This window comes from Hyla sarda, chromosome 7, assembly GCF_029499605.1.
Source record: "Hyla sarda isolate aHylSar1 chromosome 7, aHylSar1.hap1, whole genome shotgun sequence".
Classification (NCBI taxonomy): domain Eukaryota; kingdom Metazoa; phylum Chordata; class Amphibia; order Anura; family Hylidae; genus Hyla; species Hyla sarda.
In genome coordinates, this window is record NC_079195.1 from 88,635,698 (window position 1) to 88,651,460 (window position 15,763).

Below are 15,763 nucleotides of genomic sequence, written 5' to 3' on the forward strand. Positions count from 1 at the left end.
TTTGCAACCAGTGTGCCTCCAGCTGTTGCATAACTACAACCCCCAGCATGCACGGACAGCCAAAGGGCATGCTGGGAGTGTTAGTAGTATGCCTGCAGCTGTTGCATAACTACAAGTCCCAGCATGCCGTCAGTTGTCACTGCATGCTGAGAGTTGTAGTTTTTGCAATGACTGAAGGCACACTGGTTGTGAAATTTGTTACCTAACACAGTGTTTCGCAACCAATGTGCCTCCAGCTGTTGCAAACTACAACTCCCAGCATGCACTGATAGACCGTACATGCAGGGAGTTGTAGTTTTGCAACAGCTGGAGGCACACTGGTTGCGAAACACTGAGTTAAGTAACAAACTCTGTGTTTTGCAACCAGTGTGCCTCCAGCTGTTGCATAACTTCAAACCCCAGCATGCACAGACAGCCAAAGGGCATGCTGGTAGTGGTAGTTTTGCAACAGCTGGAGGTTTGCACCCCTCCCCCATGTGAATGTATTGGGTACATTCACACGGCCGGGGTCTACAGCGAGCTTCTTGCTACAAGTTTGAGATGCAGCAAGTTTTCCGCCGCAGCTCAAACTCCCAGCGGGAAGCTCGCTGTAGACCCCGGCCGTGTGAATGTAACCTAAAAACACCACACTATACTACATTACACAAAATAAAAAGTAAAACACTACATACACATACCCCTACACAGACCCCCCCTCCCCCCCAAATAAAAAAAAATTCTCATATGACACTGTTTTCAAAACGGAGCCTCCAGCTGTTGCACGACAACTCCCAGTATTGCCGGACAGTGATTGACTTTCCAGGCATGCTGGAAGTTTTGCAACAGCTGGAGGCACCCTGTTTGGGAAACACTGCTGTAGGGTATTTTTGGTATTGGAGGCAAGTGTCATTCTTGCATCCGGTTCCGTCCTTATGCAAATCCCCTATTTAGTCCTCAAATGTGCATGGCGCTCTCTCACTTCAGAGCCCTGTCTTATTTCAAGGCAACAGTTAAGGCCACATATGGTGTATTTTCGTACTCAGGAGAAATTGCCTAACAAATTTTGGGGGGCTTTTTCTCCTATTACCCCTTGTAAAAATGTAAAATTTGGGGGAAAACCAGCATTTTAGTGAAAAAAAATAATCATTTCACATCCGACTTTAACGAAAAGTCGTCAAAAACCTGTGGGGTGTTATGGCTCACTGTACCCTTGCTACCTTCCTTGAGGAGTGTAGTTTCCATAATAGTATGCCACATGGATTTTTTTTTGCTGTTCTGGCACTGGCACCATAGGGGCTTCTTAAATGTGACATGCCCCCCAAAAACCATTTCAGAAAAATTCACTCTCCGGAATCCCATTGTCGCTCCTTCCCTTCTGAGCCCTCTACTGCGTCCACCGAACACTTGACATACACATATGAGGTATTTCCTTACTCGAGAGAAATTGGCTTACAAATTTTCGGGGGATTTCTCTCCTTTTATCCCTTATAAAAATACAAAAACTGGGTCTACAAGAAAATGCGAGTGTAAAAAATGCAGATTTTGAATTTTCTCCTTCACTTTCCTACTAATCCTGTGAAACACCTAAAGGGTTAGCACACTTACTGAATGTCATTTTGAATACGTCGAGGGGTGCAGTTTTTATAATGGGGTCATTTTTGTGGTATTTCTAATAAGAATGCCCTTCAAATCCATTCAAACCTGAACTGGTCCCTGAAAAATTCAGATTTAGAAAATTTTGCAAAAAATTTGAAAATTGCTGCTGATTTTTGAAGCCCTCTGATGTCTTCCAAAAGTAAAAACATGTCAACTTTATGATGCAAATATAAAGTAAACATGTTGTATATGTGAATCAGTATATAATTTATTTGGTATGTCTATGTTCCTTACAAGCAGAGAGTTTCAAAGTTCTAAAATTGCAAAATTTATAAATTTTATATGAAATTTTTGAATTTTTGACCAAGAAATTATGCCAGTATCGTCGAAATTTTACTGCTATGTTAAAGTAGAATATGTCACGAAAAAAGAATCTCGGAATCAAATTCATAAGTAAAAGCATCCCAGAGTTATTAATGCTTAAAGTGACAGTGGTCAGATGTGCAAAAAACGCTCTGGTGCTTAAGGTGAAAATGGGCTTGGTCCTTGAGGGGTTAATATAGATTCAGTGCAAATAAATTCGTATCGAAACAAATTTTTTCGAAGAATGCCGCGAATCGGCAGAATCAAAATTTTAAAGTGTTCACTTATCTCCATTTACTAGAACACGTGTTGATAACAATGGCTGATGAGGGCACTGGAGACATGGTGCCTATATCTCATGGCCACATGAGCCCTGTGGGGGCTAAACTGGAGGAGGAGGGGGAGGGGCACAGTGGAACACAGTTTAGGTTTCACGAGATGGGTGGTCATCTGACAGGAGAGGAGGAGCAGGAGCAGCAAGAGGAGCTAGAGGGTTATGAGGAAGGCGAGACAGAGGACCCAGACACACCGTGGCAGTATGCAGTGGAGATAAAGGCAGGTAGTTCTTCTGAGTCACTTGCACAAATGGCATGATGCATGCTCACTTCTGGGCAGCCAAACTTGATTTATGGCTGTAACTAACAGAGTTTCCCCTGGAAAAGCCATAGTAACCCCAAGGAAAACTCATCTGTTCACGAAAAATTGAGAGAGACTGACCTCTGTGAAGATGAATCAGGCATGGATCATCCAGGATTTCCACCCACCAATGCTTGATACATCAGAGTAGATTAACCATGGTGCCACACCAACACATCACAAATATGAATGGTGCAAAACATTTTTAAGTTGCTGCTCCCCAGTTTCAGACAATCCTCAGCATGAGACCACAGGTTTTGAGGATATGCATTAGCTAAAAATTTACTTTTCTTAGGATAAAATATATGTACCCCAATTTTTGTTTAAATCAAATAAAAGGAAAGATGTGCAAAAACCACCATGTGCCACCTACACCACCAAGTATTGATCTGATGCAAAGACCTCTAAAAGGTGGAAGGGAAAAATGTATGGTCCATTATAACCGGTGGGGGTAGAAATTTCCCCTGTAAGGCCCTACTCTCACATCATTAAAGGGGTTCTCCGGTGGTTAGACATCTTATCCCCTGTCCAAAGGATAGGGGATAAGATGCCTGATTGCGGGAGTCACGCCGCTGGGGACCCCCGGGATCTTGCACGCGGCACCCCGTTTGTAATCAGTCCCCAGAGCGTGTTCGCTCCAGGTCTGATTACCGACGACCACAGGGCCGGCAGCGTGTGACGTCGCGCCTCCGCCCCGTGTGATGTTACGCTCCGCCCCTCAATGCAAGCCTATGGGAGGGGGCGTGACAGCTATCATGCCCCCTCCCGTAGGCTTGCATTGAGGGGCGGAGCATGAAGTCACATGGGGGGCGGAGCGTGATGTCAGCCGGCCCTGTGGTCGTCGGTAATCAGACCCGGAGCGAACACGCTCTAGGGGATTGATTACAAACGGGGTGCCTCGTGCAAGATCCCGGGGGTCCCCAGTGGCGGGACTCCTGCGATCAGGCATCTTATCCCCTATCCTTTGGATAGGGGATAAGATGTCTAAGCATCGGAGAACCCCTTTAATTCCCTCTTTTTGGCAAGTGTTACTCGCCAAGAATTTCTCCTTTTTTCACCCACCTTCACCACCGGGTACTGGTAGTGCCACCCACCGCCCCACTTTGTTACTATGTCACTTTCAGGACTCCTGATGCTGCTAATGCCACCTTCAGGCTGTCTCATACTGCCACCATATGTTCTCCTCATGCTGCTGCCACCTCCAGGCTGTCTCATTCTGCAACTATATGGTCTCCTCATGCTGCCACAACCTCCACGCTGTGTCATTCAGCCAGTATATGGTCTCCTCATGCTGCCGCCAACTCCAGGCTGTGTCATTCAGCCACTATATAGTCTCCTCATGTTTCCGTCACCTCCAGTCTGTGTTACTGTACCACCATGTGGTCTCCTCAGGCTGCTGGCACATTAAATAAAACTGTTTAGGTTCATCTATTTGAAATCTTCAATTTAAATGTTAAAAATTATCTTTAATATTTTCAATTATGAGGCCCTATGGTCTTGTCAGGCTGTTGCCACCTACAGGCTGAGTCATTCAGCCACTATATGGTCTCCTCATGTTACCACCACCTCCCCGCTGTTTCATTCAGCCACTATATGGTCTCCTCATACTGCACACAACTTCCATGCTGGTTCATTCAGCCACTATATGTTCTCTTCGTGCTGCCGCCACCTCCACGCTGTGTCATTCAGGCACTATATGGTCCCCTCATGCTACTGCCACCTCCACGCTGTGTCTTTCAGACACTATGCAGCATGGTCTTCTCATACTGATGCCACCTCCAGGCTCTGCCATTGTGCCACTCTGCGACAGTGATTCTAATAGTGAAGCCTCTAATCTGCATGTCATACTGAATAACAGTATTATTTCACTAACCCAGCAGGAACCATATGTGTGTTACAGCAAGGCAAAGTGTTCTGAACCCCTATTGGGGCTCTCTGTAGGCCAGAAATAGTCATTTTTAATACAGATTCGCCGCAAATAAATTCGGGCCGAAGCAAACTTTTTCGGAAAATTCGGCAAATTGGATGAATCGAATTGTTTAAAAATTCGCTCATCTCTAATCACGGGGGTCCCGCCACTGGGGACCACCGCAATCTGTAATTCCGCACCCACCTTTGTGAGCTCTTCACAGCGCTGGAGGCTCTGAGTGTGAAGCATGACAACCACGGGGAAGGAGTATCAAGATGTCACGACTCTGCCCCTGTGTGACGTTTCGTCCTGCCCCCTCAATGCAAGTCTATGGGAGGGGGCGTGATGGCTCCGTGGCCATCATGCTTCGCACTCCAAGCCACCAGCTGTGGAGAACTCACAAAGGTGGGTGAGGAATGACTGATTGCGGGGGTCCCCAGCAGCGGGACTCCTGTGATCATACATTTTATCCCCTATCCTTTGGATAGGGGATAAGAAATGTTAGGTCTGGAGTACCCCTTTTATACTGAAGATATGGACTTTTGCTCATTTAATTTGTTCTCTTACTAAATCTATAGGCTAAATATCTAGATTTCCGTGGTTTGTTATCAATCTTTTATATAGAGGACAGTTTATTACATATAAACAACAACTTTTTTTTCTAGAAGATCTGTAATAAATATTTGATTCATGCTGGTCTAGTGATTTTCAGTCCTTCAGATCCTAAAGACACAAGATTAGTGAAGATGCCGAAGAGGCTTTTTTCAAGATATATGACATACTCTTAAGCCATCAAGTGTCCTATAAAATCCTATCAATCAGTCACTGAGGTAAAAGCTTTCCACAGTGCCACTCATATAATGGATGGGGAGCTTCTGGATGCATCTCTGAAATAAAATGTATTTTCAGCATTTATGGCTTTATTTTTTTATACATTGATCAATATAGGTGTTAAAACATTACATTTGTTATAGCTTTTTTTTTTTTTAAATAACTGTTCCTGAATTTAAAAAATGGTGCTCTTTCTCTTCTGAGCCCTGTAATGCATCCTACATTCACATATAGGGTATTTTTTAGAGATTTTTCCTATTTCGATTCTTCAAATTTTCTGTAAAAATTTGGTTCACTACAAATTTATTCACAGCAAATCGCTATTAAAAACGACTATTTCTAGGCTACATAGAGCCTCAATAAGGGTGTTGAACACTTTGTCTTGTCGTAACACGCATAGGGAGTGTGCTTTGTTAGTGAAATAATACTGATATTCAGTATGACATGCAGATCACAGGTGTCGCTACTAGAATCACTGCCGCACAGCGGCAAAATGACAGAGCCTGGTAATTGGAATGAGCAAACTTTAAATTCTTTTTTGAGGACCCATTGGAAGGCAAGTCTGGTGATAGCAGCCGCGGAAATTCAGGCTCCAAAAGTGTATAAGTTGCAGCAGTGTATAAGTTGCTGCAGTAAAAAAGATCGTACTTGTATCTTAAAATCGAGCTGGCGGTCCACCGTGAGGCCAACTATCGCCTGTTCCAGCCCCACCCCCTGCCTCTCAGCGCACCCACATGCCTGGAGGTGGCAGAAGCATGACGAGACCATAGGACGGCACTATGATAGAGCCTGAATGTGACAGCAATATGAGAAGACCATATTGCGGCACAATTACACAGTATGGAGGTGGCGGCAGCCTATGTAGGCTGCAGAGCAGCACAATTTTAGAGTAGTGTGTCAGTTTGTGCTCCCTCTCTGTGGTGCAGGCCTGACCTGGGAGAGCTACTGGGTAGATCCTGCCAGTATCAAATGCTTGTCGAAAATATCAAGTCATGCACATGTAAGCAAGCACGGCTGGTGCTGTGAAACTGCGTATCAAACTTTGAATTTTTCATTTAATCAGTTATGGTTTAATTTTATTGCTCCAACCTGTTTCTTTGGATTTTTGTGGTAATTCCAGAGATAACATATGAGGACTAGCGATGTAAGAATTTTAGAAAAAATTTCATTTGTCCGATTAGCCAAATTTTCCGTAAAAAAATTCTATCCAAATTATTTGGATCGAATAGCTATTAAGAAATGACATGAGCCAGTGGAGACCAAATGGCGGAAGATTGACACAGCCTGCCAGCAGCCATTGTAATTTCAGCTCCAATAGTGTATAGTTACTACTATAAGATCAATATAACAGGATAACATGGTAGCACAATGACAGAGCCCAAAGGTGGCAGCAGCAGTCGCGGTAATTCCAGCTCCAATAGTGTATAATTACTACTACAAGATTAATAAAACAAGATCACATGGCGGCACAGTGACATAATTTAGAGGTGGCAGCAGCCTGACGAGACCATAGGGCCTCATAATTTAAGAGATTAAAGATATTTTTTTAAATTTTAATTAAACATTTTAACCTCTTAACGAAGCAGGACGTAAATGTATGTCCTGGTGATGTGACACTTAACGCACCAGGACATACATTTATGTCCTGAGCATAACCATGGGCATCGGAGCGATTCCGGTATCATGCGCGGCAGGTCCCGGCTGTGGATCGCAGCCAGGGACCAGCCGGTAAAGGCGGACACCCGCGGATGTCTGCCATTAACCCCTCAGATGCCGCGGAGATGCGCTTCCGCGGAGATCCGATCATCCTGCATGCCAGACGGAGGTCCCCTCACCTGCCTCCGCTGTCTTCCGGGAGTCTTCTGCTCTGATCTGCCTTCCCTCAGACCAGAGCAGAAGATCACCGATAACCCTGATCAGTGCTATGTCCTATACATAGCACTGAACAGGATTAGCAATCGAGTGATTGCTTTAAATAGTCCCCTATGGGGACTATTAAAGTGTAAAAATAAAAGTAAAATAAAGTAAAAAAAATAAAGTAAAAAAAATGTGAAAAACCCCCTCCCCCAATAAAAACGTAAATTGTCCCATTTTCCCTATTTTACCCCCAAAAAGTGTAAAAAAATTATTTTATATACATATTTGGTATCGCCGCATGCGTAAATATTCAAACTATTAAAATAAAATGTAAATGATCCCGTACGGTGAACGGCGTGAACGTAAAAAAAAAAGTCCAAAATAGCTGCTTTTTATAACATTTTATTCCCCAAAAAAATTTTATAAAAAATTTGATAAAAGTTTTGTATAGGCAAGTATGGTATTAATAAAAAGGAAGCATGAGGAGACCATATGGTGGAAGAATGACACTGCCTGGAGGTAATGGCAGCATGAGGAGAACATATGGTGGCAGAATGAAACAGCCTGGAGGTGGTATCAGCAAGAGGAGAACATATGGTGGCAGAATTACACAGCCTGGGGGGGGGCATCAGCAAGAGTATAACATATGGTGGCAGACTAACACAGCCTGGAGGTGGCATCAGCATGAAGAGAACATATGGTGGCAGAATGACACAGCCTGGAGAAGGCATCAGCAAGAGTATAACATATAGTGGCAAAATGAAACAGCCCTGAGGTGGCATCCGCATGAGGAGAACATATGGTGGCAGAATGACACAGCCTGGAGGTGGCATCAGCATGAGGAGAACATATGGTGGCAGAATGACACAGACTGAAGGTGGCAGCATCAGGAGTCCTGAAAGTGACCTGGCGACAAAGTGGGGCGGTAGATGGCAATACCAGTACCAGGTGACGAAGGTGCGTGAAAGAAGAAGAACTTGGCCTCAGATTTGTGGCATAAGGCGGGTGGCAGGATCAGAGTAGTAGCTGAGGCAGGTAGGCAAAAGAAAACGGTCTCTATTGTCAAAGTGTTGGTGTGAACATGTAAGTATTGAGGATATGCATTACGTAAAACGTAACTTTTAATATTTTATATTATTCTTACAATAAAATATATGGACCCAAATTTTTTTTTACATCTAACAAAAGGAAAGGTGTGCAAAAAACACCATGTGCCACCTACACAACCAAGTATTGATGTGATGCAGAGACCTCTAAGAGGTAGAAGGGAACACTGATGGTCCATTGTAACATGTGAGGGTAAAAACTTCCCCTATAAGGGTATGTTCACACTGATGAATTCAAGTGGAATTCATGAGGAATAATTTTGGTCAGGAAATTGTGGCCTTCTGTCATTTTATCCATCAAGCGGAATTCGAGCAGAGTTCAAGCGTAATTCAAGCAGAATTTCCATGCGGAAATGAAGAGGAATGTAGGTGGAGGCTATTTAATTCTACTTTTCGTAATTCTATTGAATTCCGCTTGAAAACCATGTTGGGCAGAATTTTTTTCTCCCGTTGACTTCTATTGGATTCTGCCGGCGGATTCAGCTTGAAGAAGGAACATAGTTTTTCTTCAAGCGGAAAGGAATTCAGTGTTTGATTCCATTAGCATCATTTCCGCCGTGTGAACAGGACAGTAGAAAAAACATTTAAGTCAATGGGCAGAGGAGATGTGCATTAATTTGGAGAGGAAAATTACTCCATAATCACCCTAAGGCTCTACTCTCACACTATTAATTCCCTACTTGGCTAGTGTTACTTGCTCTAAAAAGGGAGGCCCCACACAGGAAACGCTCCCCATTTCCACCTAAAAACCCTGGGACATAGCAGTGCTTTTAGAACACATCAATACTTGGTGGTGTATGTGGCACATGGTGTTTTTTGCACACCTTTCCTTTTGTTTGATTTCAACAAATATTTGGGGTTCATATATTTTATCATAAGAAAAGTTACTTTCTAGTTAATGCATATCCTCAATACTTAATTATGGTCTGATGCGGAGGAATTTCTGTAGCTGGGGAGCAGCACCTTAAATATGTTTTGCACTATCCATATTTGTGAAGTGTTGGTGTGGCACCATGGTCAATCTACTCGGATGCATCAGGCATTGGTAGGTAGAAATCCTGGCTGATCTAAGCCTGATTAATCTTGACAAAGGTCAGTCTCTCTACATTTTTGGTGGACAGATGAGATCTCCTTGGGGTTACTATGGCCCCCTCCAAACAAAACACCCTCTCTGATGGCACACTACTGACCGGGCAGGACAGCTTTTCCAGGGCAAACTCTGCTAATTGCGGCCACAAATCCAGTTTGGCTGCCCAGAAGTCCAGTGGATCTTCAAAGTGTGTTGGCAGGGTTATATCAAGGTATGCCACCACCTGCTGGTTCAGGTCCTGCTCAAGTTTTACCTGCTACTGAAGGTAACTTCTCATCAACGTGGAGAGCAAGAAGTAATCCCGCTGCCGAATGGTGACAATTCGGCGGTCACTACGCAAACAAGTGAGCATGCATTGTGCCTTTTGTGCAAGTGACTCGGAGGGACTACATGCCTCGATATACACTGCATACTGCCACGGTGTGTCTGGGTCCTCTGTCTTGTTTTCCTCATCACCCTGTAGCTCCACAGGTTGCTCCTACTCCTCCTCTCCTGTCAGATGACTATAAAAACCACCCATTTCACGAAACCTTGCCTGTACTCCACTTTCTCTCCCCCCCCTCCTCCTCCTCTTCCTGTTCAGCCCCCACAGGGCTCATGTGGCCATGAGATGTAGGTGCCACATTTCCAGTGCCCTGACCAGCCATCATTTCCACCATCTGTTGTAGTAAATTAAGCAGTGGAATGATGTAGTTCATCCCGTAATCCTGGCGACTGACTAATAATGTGGCTTCCTCAAAGGGCCTGAGCAAACGGTCGGTGTCACGTATGAGCTGCCTCTGGTTGACATTGAAGTTACACAAGGGAGTCCTCTTATCCAGTTGGATCATCAAGAAATCGTTGATGGCTTTTCTCTGTTTGTATAGTTGGTCTGACATATGGAGGATGGAATTCCAACGGGTGGAAACGCTGCATATCAGACTATGTAGTGGGATGCCGTTCTGACGCTGCAGCTCAAAAAGGGTGTGCTTTGCGGTGTACAAGTGGCCGAAGTACATGCAAAGTTTCCTTCCCATTGTTAGGATGTTTTGCAGATGGGGGTAATACTTCAGGAACCGCTTGACAACGAGATTGAACACGTGTGCCTTGCAGGGCACATGTTTCAGGCTTCTTCTTTACATGTTCTTCCCATTGTCGGTCACCATGTTTCCCATTTCCAGTTTTCCTGGAGTAAGCCTTGATTCGATTTCTTGATAAATGACTTTTAGCAGTTCCTCCCCTGTGTGACTCCATTCGCCAAGGCAAACCATGTGAAGAACAGTGTGACACCGCCGTGCTCTGCACACATGGTATGCTAGAGGGGCACTGAGACTTGTCCGTACAGTGGAGGCTGAAGACAAAGTGGAGGATGAGGAGGTGGAGTCGCACACTGTCTCTGGACCAACGGCCTGAGAGCGTGGAGGTGGAAGCGGCGTGACCTGTCCAAGTTGCTCTTGTGGCCGTAAAGGACATGTATTGTCCCTGACCATAGTTACAGCTCCACACGTCAGTGCTGCTGTGCCCTTTGGTACACGCTGACAGGCTCAAAGACTGGCCCACCTTCTGTTCCACAAAATTGTGCAGGGCTGGTACTGCCTTCTTTGCAAAGAAATGACGGGTTGGGACTCTCCACCTCAGCTCGGCACAAGCCATGAGTTCTCTGAAAGGTGAAGAGTCCACCACTTGAAAAGGGAGGGACTGCAGCACCAGCAACTTGGACAGGAGCAAATTCAGCTTCTGCGCCGTTGGATGAGTAGGTGCATACTGTTGTCTCTTGGACATGGCTTCGCCGATGGATTGCTGTCGGAATGACTGACTGGAAGTAGGAGGAGCAGGAGCATCTGGAGCGACAGAAGATGGGTATGACAGACAGCTCCATTCGGTTGAGATGGTGGAGCATTGGCTGGATGAAAAAGGGAGAGGCGTGCTACTGGGTGTTGCAGTAGGCTGGACCACCACATCAAAGCCACGATTCTCCCAGGCAGCTTCATGGTGATGCTGCATCAATTGACGCAGGGCCGTGGTGCCAACATTGGTACCCTGGCCATGCTTCACCTTCTGCTGACACATCTTGTATGTGACCAGGTTAACATCGTCCGGAAGCTTGATGAAAAACTGCCACACCGTCGAGTAGCTGATTTTCACACCAACAATCTGCACTGATTGACTGCTACTACCACCGATTCCACGAACCCCTGTTCCACTACCTGCCGGGAAGGTAGGCTGCTGCGAAGCAGGTGGTCTACCCCGGTCATGTTTGGCTCCAGTCTTTCCACTCCTGCCACCATCTGACTGCCAACCATGCTACCAGCTTGCTGGCTCAGCTGCAGCCTCATGGGCAACCTGCAACCCTCTTCTGATCATGATGAAGCACCTTCTGCACCCAGATCCCATGTGCGATCGGCTTCATCAACATCTAGTTGTGTCTGCACGTCACTGATGTCCTCCTCAGGTTCCTCCACAGTGTCTGCTTCAGGAGCCTGAATGCTCGCAACCACCTCCCATGCCACTCTCCTCATCACTACTTGACCGCCTAGCGGAGGAAGCAGCAGATGTTTCAACCACTTTTTGGCTGAGCAGTAGCTGCTGACTGTCCTCTAGTAGATCATCCTCACTAAATAGAGGAGCTCAACCCACAGCATACGATACTTCTCTGAAGGAGGGAACAGCATAGGACAGAGGCAATGGGACTGCAGGGATTGCTCCCGGGCCATGCCAACTTAGGGTTGTGTCTGAGGAAACCACCGACTGTTGACTTGGGGTGTAGATGTCACTTGTGATAAAGTAGATGACCGTTTTATCCAATCGATGATGGCAGATGGATTGCTGGTCGAGAGACGACAGCTACCTGATACTGGGAGCTCAGGCCTCTCGCTATGACTCCTGCTGCAACTCGCCCCAAGTCTGCTGCAACCTCTGCCTTATGAATTTAGGCCTCTGCCAATCCTCTATGCACATCCTGGCACTTCTCTGCCTGATATACTTAGTGCGTATATGATAAGAGTACAATACACGCCACTACGCTTAAAACAGTATTTGTCTACAAAACCAGTAGGTGTGTACTTTTTGCTGGCCTTTTACAGTATCTATGCCCTGAAGACTTTAACAGGAACAAAATGGTACATTACTTAGATGTATGTATGGGGTATGCACTTATGAGGGGAGGACAATGCAGTCCAGTATGCTTAAAACAGTATTTGTGTACAACACCAGCAGTTGTGTACTTTTGGCTGGCCTTTTACAGTATCTAGGCCCTGAAGACTTTAACAGGAACAAAATGGTACATTACTTAGATGTACGTATGTGGTATGCACTCATGAGGGGAGGACAATGCGCTATAACATGCCTAAAAACAGTATTTGTCTACAACACAAGCAGGTGTGTACTTTTACCTGGCCTTTTTACAAAATTTAGGCCCTTAAAACTTTAACAGTAACAAAATGGTACAGTACTTCCATGTACATATGTGGTATGCACTTATGAGGGGAGGGCAATGCAGTCCAGTACGCTTAAAAAAGTATTTGTCCATAACACCAGCAGGTGTGTACTTTTGGCTGGCCTTCAATAGTGTCTCGGCCTTAAGGACACAGCCCTTTTTCACCTTTAAGGACTGAGCCCTTTTTCGCAATTCTGACCACTGTCGATTTATGAATTAATAACTAGAAAACGCTTTTACCGAATATTCTGATTCTGAGATTGTTTTTTCGTGACATATTCTACTTTATTTTGGTGGTAAATTTTCGGCGTTACTTGCATCCTTTTTTGGTGAAAAATCCCAAAATGTCATGAAAATTTAGCATTTTTCTAACTTTGAAGCTCTCCACTTGGAAGGAAAATGGATATTACCAATACATTTTATTTTTATTCACAAATACAATATGTCCACTTTATGTTGTTCATCCCTATTTTCTGGGTGATCGGGTCACCAGAGACCCGATCAGCCCGGAATAGCAGAAAATTGCATGTCTGAATTGACATGCGATTTTCTGCGATTGCCAACATGGGGGGGTCTCAGAACCCCCCTGGGCGATGTGCCGGGATGCCTGCTGAATGATTTCAGCAGGCATCCCAGTCCGGTCCCCAACCGGCTAGCGGCGGGGATCGGAATTCCCACGGGCGTATGCATAAGCCCCACGTCCTTAAGGACTCGGGATGCAGGTCGTGTGCATACGCCCGGTGTCCTGAATAGGTTAACAGGAACAAAATGGTACATTATTTAGATGTACGTATGTCGTATGCACTTATGAGGGAGGACAATGCAGTCCAGTACGCTTAAAAAAGTATTTGTCCACAACACCGGCAGGTGTGTACTTTTCACTGGCCTTTCATAGTATCTAGGCCCTTAAGACTTTAACAGGAACAAAATGTTACACAACTTAGATGTATGCATGTGATAAGCATATGACGGCTTATTTTTTGTGCCACCAATTCTACTTTGCAGTGACAGCAGTCATTTTACAAAAAATCTACGCCAAAAATGGAAAAAAAAAAAATCATTGTGCGATGAAACTGAAGAAAAAACGCCATTTTATAAACTTTTTTTTTTTACACTTTTTTTTTGCAATGTTATAGCTCCCATAGGGGGCTATAACACTGAACACACTGATCTTATACACTGATCACTGCAAAGTCATAGCTTTGCATTGATCAGTGTTATTGGCGGTCAATTGCTTAAGCCTGCATCTCAGGCTTGGAGCAATCAATCGCTGAACGGACACGCCAGAGGAAGAAAAGAGGGCCTCCGCTCGCGTCCTAGCTGATCGGGACACTGCATTTTCACTGCCGTGGTCCCGATCAGCCCCACTGAGCAGCCGGGAAGCTTTTACTTTCGTTTTAGATGCGGCGTTCAACTTTGAATCTGCATCTAAAGGGTTAATAGCGCGCTGCACCACGATTGCTGCCGCACGCTATTAGCCCTGGGTCCGACCCGATATGACATGGGGTCCCCACGTGACCCCGCATTATATCGTGGGAGCCGGCAAGTACATAAATATGCGTCCTTAATCGTTAAGGGCTTAATAGAGGACAATAAGCTTTTTATGCTCTGCTCACCCTAACTGGCTGGCTACTATTAGCTTTTGGGTTGTTGTACACACCAGTGCTGCAGCACACATTCGCTGTGTACTACACCCAAAATTGCACTCTCTCTCTCAATCTCACTTTCTTCCCTATCAGTGCTTCTAGGCTGGATTTGGGCTTGAGGTGAATCGCTGCTGTAAAAAAGCTTTTTCTGTGCAACACACACTGCTGTCTGTCCCTCTCTCTCTGTAATAGAATGCTGATGTGACTGGCAGCAAGATGGCTGCCGATTATATTGGGCTGTGGCTTCACAGGGGTGGCTGGCTGCTGATAGGCTGCATGTGATTCAGGGTCAACCCTTGTTCCCACCTTCCCAGGATTCCTTGCCCCATGTCCTCACATGTGGATCTGCCATTTTAGATGCCTGGCCCCTGAAGCCTGTACAGCACTAAATGGAGCTCAATGAAGCAATTCAGGGAGATATTCACATTCGTTGCAAATTGAACATTTCCTGAAATTCATAACGAATATGGATTTGTCAGATTTGATTCTCTCATCCCTACCCGTGGTCATACATCTTATCCCCTGTCCTGTGGATAGGGGATAAGATGTATTAGGGCCGGAGTACCCCTTTAAGGCAAAGACAGCCTGAGAGAATAAAACATTATGGAGGAGATTTATCACAACCTTTCCAGAGCAAGTTGCCCAGTAGCACATAACAACCAATCAGCTCGCTTCTTTAATTTTTAACAAGGCCTCTGCAAAATGAAAGAAAGAATCTGATTTGTTGCAATGTTGACCTGGGTAACTTTTCCTTTGTACAGGTTTTGATATATCTCCTCCTATATTTTTGTAAGGGTGTTAAACTTTTGTTCCCTGCTTAAAGGGGTACACTGGTGGAAAACAATTATTTTAAAATTAACTGGTGCCAGAAAGTTAAACAGATTTGTAAATTGCTTCAAATTAAAATCTTAATCCTTCCAGTACTTATCAGCTGCTGTGTACTACAGAGGAAGTTCTTTTCTTTTTGAATTTCTTTTCTGTCTGACCACAGTGCTCTCTGATGACACCTCTGTCCATGTCCATTAGACAGACAGAGGTGTCAATAGAGAGCACTTTGGTCAGACAGAAAAGAAATTCAAGAAGAAAATAACTTTTTAAATAGAAGTCATTTACAAATCTAGAAAAAATATTTGAACCACTCCTCAAGAACATCACCCTACTGGGCGCACAATGGAAATTGATTGGAAACAGCCGATTTGAACAAATGTAGACATTTATTAAAAAACAAAGACATTATTATACAATAAGTAATACTGAGAGCAATATTAGATGTTACAATAATCTGCCATTGGGCCCTAATGGCAGAATTGATGTATAATATAAAGCAGTTGCCTG